Genomic DNA, 8,290 nt, shown 5'->3' on the forward strand with positions numbered 1-8,290 from the left:
ATAGTATATGCCTTTTACAAGAATGTCATTGGACACCTACTTTAGCACAAACCTTAAAAGATGAATGGGACGGAGAAATCTATCTCAGTGGAGAACATACTAATAAACAAGGCATTGCCTTTCTGATAAAAAATAATAAAGGGGTCACAGTCGATAACTTTAAGGAAATAATAATTGGTAGACAAGTAAGTATAGATATCAAAATACACGAAACACAAATAACACTCATCAACGTCTACGGCCCTAACATAGACGATTCCACATTTTACGAAACATTACAATCCTTTATAATTAATAACCAAGATAAAAATATTATAATCGGTGGTGATTTCAATACTGTCCTGAACCCATTATTGGATAAAAAGAATGGAAACCTTTATACTCATACTAAAAATAGAAACATTTTAAATAACATAATTGTAACCTACAATATGATAGATATCTGGCGTACAGTATACCCAAACGAAAGCAAATTCACCTGGCACTCAAACACAAAACCAACAATATTTTGTAGATTAGACTATTTTTTAATATCTGAATCTCTTTGCAACATTATTGACACATGTAACATAAAACCAGGATTTATGACTGACCACTCTCTAGTTGAACTTAAACTCCACAATATACAACCTGAAAGAGGCCCAGGATACTTTAAAATTAACAACAGCATTTTATTAGATACACAATATCAAACACAAATAAAACAGGAAATATTAAATACAGTTCAAAATAATAAAGATGCAAACCCAAACACCTTATGGGAAGTAATTAAAGGAAATATACGTAACACAACAATTAGATACACATCATTTAAACAAAAAGAAACACACAAACTTGAAACTGACACCATCAAAACCATTGAAACACTTGACAAACAATTACATCAAACAAACACAAATGATACCACCGACATTGAAAATGAAATAACATTAAAAAAACAAATATTAGATGGAATCTATCACACACATCTCAATGGAATAATACAAAGAGCGCGTGCACAGCATGTTGAACACAATTAAAAAAATACAAAATATTTCGCAAACATTGAAAAACGTAGAAGTGAACAAAAAACTGTACACAAATTAGTAGTCAATGGCAAAGATATAACAAACAGAACTCAAATACTAGAAGAACAACGTTTATTTTTCGAAACCCTCTATAAAAGAAAAAATGTTGAAAATAACACCCTTTTTAAAAATACACATCACGCTTTAAACCAGGAGGAAAAACAACTGTGCGACGGATTGCTTAATGAATATGAATGTGGATTAGCCCTAAAAGAAATGCAAAATAACAAAAGCCCAGGATCTGATGGCATCACAATCGAATTTTATAAAATATTCTGGAATGATATAAAAACACATCTAATTAATTCACTTAACTATTCATTTAACAACGAAAACTTAACTACGCTACAAAAACAAGGTATTATATCACTTATTCCAAAACCTGGAAAAAACTTAGAATCATTATCAAACTGGCGCCCGATAAGTTTACTTAACAATGATTATAAAATTGCAACTAAAAGTATAGCAAACAGAATAAAAAAAATATTACCATCAATCATTTCAAAATCTCAATCTGGTTTCATAAAAGGACGTTACATTGGTGAAAACGTTCGTCTTATCCAAGAATGCATAAACTATTTCAACAATTCAAATAATCCTGGTCTAATATTCTTTGCAGACTTTGAAAAGGCATTCGATTCGCTTGATCATTCATTTATGTTCTCTTGCTTAGAAAATATGAACTTTGGTGAAAGTCTCATTCAATGGGTCAAACTATTCTATACCGATATTAACAGTATAATCATTAACAATGGCTTCTTTTCAAACAGTTTTAACATCGAACGAGGGGTTCGACAAGGATGTCCACTCTCATCATCCCTATTTATTATTTGCATCGAGTATCTATCACATCACATCCAATCAAATAAACACATAAAAGGCATATCACTAGAACCTGACGAAGAAATCAAACAATCCCTATTTGCTGACGATGCAACTTATTTTTTAAATGACAATTACGATTCTTTCCATAACCTTATAGAGTCGCTAACCCTTTACGGAATGACATCGGGTCTTAAACTAAACAAAAGTAAATGTACTGTGCTACGAGTAGGTAAATTAAAACAAAGTAATGTTCAATATAATAAAGAAATGAAATTTAATTGGACATCCGATGAAGCCACAACGTTAGGAATTACTTTCACAAATAATGAAAAGGATACAGTTCTAAAAAACATACTACCTAAATTACAGAATTTTAAAAACTGCTTAAAATCATGGCATCATCGTAAACTTACACTTATTGGAAAAAACACAGTATTGAAAACGTTTGCACTTCCTAAGTTAATATATGTATTTACAGTTCTCCCAAATCCACCAATTGATGTTATTAACGATATAAAATCAGCAATATTTAATTTCATATGGGACGGTAAGCCTGATAAAATAAAAAGAACTCAGCTAATTCAATCTGTAGAAAATGGAGGTATCCAATTAACGAACATTGACTCATTCTTGAATGCAATCAAATGCAGCTGGGTTAAAAGATACCTAGATAGTACCAATACGAGTAAATGGAAATTATTCTACCAGAAAATCCTAAAAAAATATGGTGACTCCTTACTCTTTGAATGTAACATCAGCAATACTATCTTACATGAAATTGCAAACGAAAACATATTTCTGTCTGATGTTCTATCAGCGTGGAGTGATGTCACTCATAATTTAGAAACCCAAACCAGCAGTAAAACAATAATATGGAATAATAAAGACATAACGTCAAACAATAAGACGTTTTTCTATAAAGACTGGTTTGAACGAAGCATTAAATATGTCGACCAATTATATGACTTCAGAATTAAGGATTTCTACTCTTTTGATAATATATGCTACATATACGGAATACCTTCAAATAATTTTCTGAAGTACTACACACTAATCAAAAGCATACCCATACATATTAAATCTGAAATCAATACAAATAATACACCATGTACTCAAACAACATTTGTAGAAAACATACTTGGAAGAAAAAACAAAACAAATAAAATATTTTACACACTACAAATTAAAAACCCTACAGAAAACTCCAAAATCAAAATTTTTGGAGAAAATGAACTAAATTGGAAACACATATTTACCATGCCATATAAAGCAACAATTGAAAGCACACTGAGAAATTTTCAATATAAATACATCCATAGAATTATAGCTACAAATAAATATCTCTATAAATGCAAATTATCTAACTCAAATCTGTGTGACTTCTGCAGTGAAAACATTGAAACTATAGAACATCTTTTTTGGGAGTGCAAACACATCCAGCGTATTTGGAATCAATTAATATCTTTTCTTGAACAACATCAACTAAACATTAAACTATCTTTCTTAGATGTAAGTTTCGGAATTAACTCATTGAAATCAATAGACTGTAATAATATTGTGAATTTTATGGTTATATTGATGAAATATTTTATCTTAAACATGAAGTACAAAAAACAAGTACCAAATTTTAAGTGTTTTGTCCATAGTCTTAAACTAAAAATCCAGATTGAGAAAGAAATAGCCCTCAGTAATGACACATTACACATCTTTGAACAAAAATGGAATCGGATTAAATTCTCATAATGTTTTGTCCACTAATATACATTTCACTCTAATGTTAGTTTATCCCTCTAAAATAGTTTTGTTTATTTTTTTTTCTCAATCGGACAAGATCATTGTGAATATACAACAAAACACACAAGTCCAGTATGCTTTCTTCAGACTTTATACAACTCATCATTGTTCATAACTATTTCTCTGTTGTTCTTTTCTTTTCTCTCTAAAAAAATATATATATATATTAGCATATCTTGTATAACATGTCTGAACTTTATTGCTTTGTACAATCACTGTGTTGTATGCTCATATACATGTTTACATTGTATGTATGATATTGAATAAAAAAAAAAAAAAAAAAAAAAAAAAAAAAAAACACTAAACATTACTTTTTCCAATGTTTTTGGTGGCTATGTAAAACAGTATGTTACCTTGATAATGGTCACCACTCTTAATCCTGCTTGAAGTGCTTAAAAGAACACTCTACATCGCTCACGCGACGAACATACAAAACACTCACTGAATGCGTCGGGAAGAGATAATAACTTAATTAACCGATCTATGTATTGATGTAGACGTTTAATTATTACTAAAACATTTAATACATCTGTGTTGGTGCATTAAACATAATTAGTTTAAGAATTTAAGAAGCATGCCTTAAGAATCTTAGTTTGACTGATTTAATCATGCAGTCTGCCACATTCTTGTTTGATATATATATTTATTTTAGGTTGTAGATTAAACTTTTATGTACAGAATCCATATTTGAAAATAATAAAATTAGATTATAATAATAATTAAATATTATTACCACATTTTACCAAGGGTTTCATGCTGGCAACATGTTGTATAACTGCAACTTTTTCTTGCCAGAAAGGCTGTTTTGATACAGCCAATGTGGAAGCTTTCTTGCTTATACATAAGGAATTTAGGTACTCCATATCCACTGGGTAGGTACCCAGTACGTCACCGTCCACTGTCAGGTGCACGATGGAGTTCTTGTTCTTCCTGCACACCAGCACTGTGTCACCAGGCCCTACACAGCAGCCACGAGGTTCCTGTATGTTATGATCAGTAATTGCTCTGGAAGTGCCCTCCACGGTGTCGTACATGTATACTGTGTGAGCATACCTGTCAGTCAGGACCAATGTGTTCTTAGACTGGACATAGCAGCAATTACTTTCATAGACTTTTTTCCTATGAAAAACAACGTTCTTAAAATCGGCCCCTAAAGTGTTCATTGGCATCATTGATATAATTTTAGCAGGTGTCGGATCATCATATGTACTTACAACCAGTTCATTGGCCGCCACACAGCTTAAAGAATATAGCTGGGATGCTGTATAGGTTTTGTTTGTTATGCTGATGACATGGTCAAGACTCACGGAAAGCAGACATACATTCTTGTTTGCCACTGTAACTGCGATTTGATTTTCAGACACGCAAACAACATCATGTGGTTTTCACTTGAACTTATACGATGTCCCTTGTCTATGCAGTCTTTCATTCAGAATGATACATTTATTATTGATGCTGTCCACGGCCTCCAGCCTCCCGTCCGGCATGAAGTCCAATCCAGTGAGGAGAGACTCCTTATCATCATCTCCAGTCTTTGGTAGATCCACGGACACTAGCAGCTTCAGTGTGACTGGTTTTATTGGAGAACATAAATTGTCTTCTTTGTTGCCCTCTGAAAATGTGAACATTTAAATAATTACTATAAAATATGGCATTAATTGTGCACTAAATAGACATTGAAGTACCACAAACTATTAACCAAGTTTGACATAAATGATTAGTAATCATTTATTAGAATATGATGCGACAACTTTCATATTACTATTATGACATACTAGTAATGATGCGACAACTTTCATATAACTATTATGACATACTAGTAATGATGCGACAACTTTCATAATACTATTATGACATACTAGTAATGATGCGACAACTTTCATATAACTATTATGACATACTAGTAATGATGCGACAACTTTCATATAACTATTATGACATACTAGTAATGATGCGACAACTTTCATATAACTATTATGACATACTAGTAATGATGCGACAACTTTCATAATACTATTATGACATACTAGTTATGATGCGACAACTTTCATATAACTATTATGACATACTAGTAATGATGCGACAACTTTCATAATACTATTATGACATACTAGTAATGATGCGACAACTTTCATAATACTATTATGACATACTAGTAATGATGCGACAACTTTCATAATACTATTATGACATACTAGTAATGATGCGACAACTTTCATAATACTATTATGACATACTAGTAATGATGCGACAACTTTCATAATACTATTATGACATACTAGTAATCCTAACCATATCTTCAATGGTATAATTATAATATATGCTCATTTCTCTCATATATACATGTATATAGTCTTTTCGGTTTTATTGATGTTTTTTATGTCCCCCACTAAAGTAGTGGGAGACATATTGTAATTGCCCTGTCTGTTGGTCTGTCTGTTGGTCTGTTTGCGCCAACTTTAACATTTTGCAATAACTTTTGCTTTATTGAAGATAGCAACTTCATATTTGGCATGCATGTGTATCTCATGAAGCTGCACATTTTGAGTGGTGAAAGGTCAAGGTCATCCTTCAAGGTCAGAGGTCAAATATATGTGGCTAAAATCGCTCATTTTATGAATACTTTTGCAATATTGAAGATAGCAACTTGATATTTGGTATGCATGTGTATCTCATGGAGCTGCACATTTTGAGTGGTGAAAGGTCAAGGTCATCCTTCAAGGCAGAGGTCAAATATATGTGGCCCAAATCGCTTATTTTATAAATACTTATGCAATATTGAAGATAGCAACTTGATATTTGGTATGCATGTGCATCTCATGGAGCTGCACATTTTGAGTGGTGAAAGGTCAAGGTCATCCTTCAAGGTCAGAGGTCAAATATATGTGGCCCAAATCGCTTATTTTATGAATACTTTTGCAATATTGAAGATAGCAACTTGATATTTGGCATGCATGTGTATCTCATGGAGCTGCACATTTTGAGTGGTGAAAGGTCAAGGTCAGGGTCATCCTACAAGGTCAAACATCATATAGGGGGACATTGTGTTTCACAAACACATCTTGTTTAATTCAATATCTAAATTATTAAATTCATTTTTGCATCAAGTCATGACGTTATAATTGCATGCTATTGGCTGTTTTATTTGTAAAGTCAAAGAACGTCGTCCAAGGATCATTTCATTACATCTTTGAAAATGTTTCAAATGCAAGGACACACTGACAACATTCGACGATTGAATGATAAAATAAATATAATATGTACAAGATCAATAAAACTAGTGAAACAAGATATTAAAAATCACCAATAGAACTAAGATAAACAAGCAAATTCGTTGATTTGATATCCCCCGCCAATATGCTTCTGGACACTCATACCAAGTTTCAATGAAATCCGCCAAAGCACTTCCAAGATATGGCTCTGGATACACAAAAGAACATTTTTTCAAGTTACAAAGGGCCATAACTCAATTATAAACAGATGGTTTACAATGCCACTTGGCGTGCACCATCCAATTATCCATATATATATACTCATACCAAGTTTCAATGAAATCCGCCAAAGCACTTCCAAGATATTGCTCCGGATGGACGAACGGAAAGACGGACGGACGGAAATACGGACGGACGGACAACGCCAGAACAATATCCCTCCGCCTATGTCGAGGGATAATAACGCATTTTAGCTCACCGGAGCACAACGTGCTCATGTTGAGCTTTTGTGATCGCCTTTTGTCCGTCGTCCGTCGTGCGGCGTCAACATTTTGAGTTGTGAACACTATGGAAGCCACATTCATTGTCCGATCTTCGTGAAACTTGGTCAGAGCATTTGTCCTATTGATACCTCGACTGAATTTGAAACTGGGTCATGCAGGGTCAAAAACTAGGTCACTAGGTAAAAAAACAAAAAAACATTGTGAACACTGTAGAAGTCACATTTGATGCCCAATCTTTATGTCACTTTGTCAAAATGTTTGTCTAAATGATATATTGGTTGAGTTCAAAAATGGTGCCGGTCCGTTGAAAAACATGGCCGCCAGGGGGCTGAAGAGAAACCTTGTGAACACTCTAGAAGTCACAATTATTGCCCAATCATCATGAAACTTAGTCAAAACATTGGGTTCATTGATATCTCGGACGAGTTCGAAAATGCTCCAGATCGGTTAAAAAAACATGGCCCCCAGGGGGGCGGGGCAGTTTTCTCTATATGTATATAGTGAAGAAATTTGGTCAGAACATATGTTTCCTGTGTAGTAAAGTTTGGTTTCATTATGTAATTATTATGTAACATTAACTCTATTATGTAATTTTCCATAACACAGAATTTTCATAATTAACATAACTGATTTAGTCATTAGCACTTATGATAAGCCTATCAACTAAGAGATAGCTGAAAGAAAGACAACATGTACACAATTTTGCAGTATTTATCTCCCTTGTTTAACCTGCTGACTCAGACTCACTTATCTATTTTTATTTCTGCTCTGGAATTTGTAAGACCCCTTGGTTTCAAAACACTTAAAGGGTAAATACTTAAAAATGCCTATTTTTCTAGTATAATGACATTTTTGGCTAAGTTGTAATTTCCTGTGTAAATCTGTACTT

Source organism: Dreissena polymorpha, chromosome 6 (genome assembly GCF_020536995.1).
Source record: "Dreissena polymorpha isolate Duluth1 chromosome 6, UMN_Dpol_1.0, whole genome shotgun sequence".
Lineage (NCBI taxonomy): Eukaryota > Metazoa > Mollusca > Bivalvia > Myida > Dreissenidae > Dreissena > Dreissena polymorpha.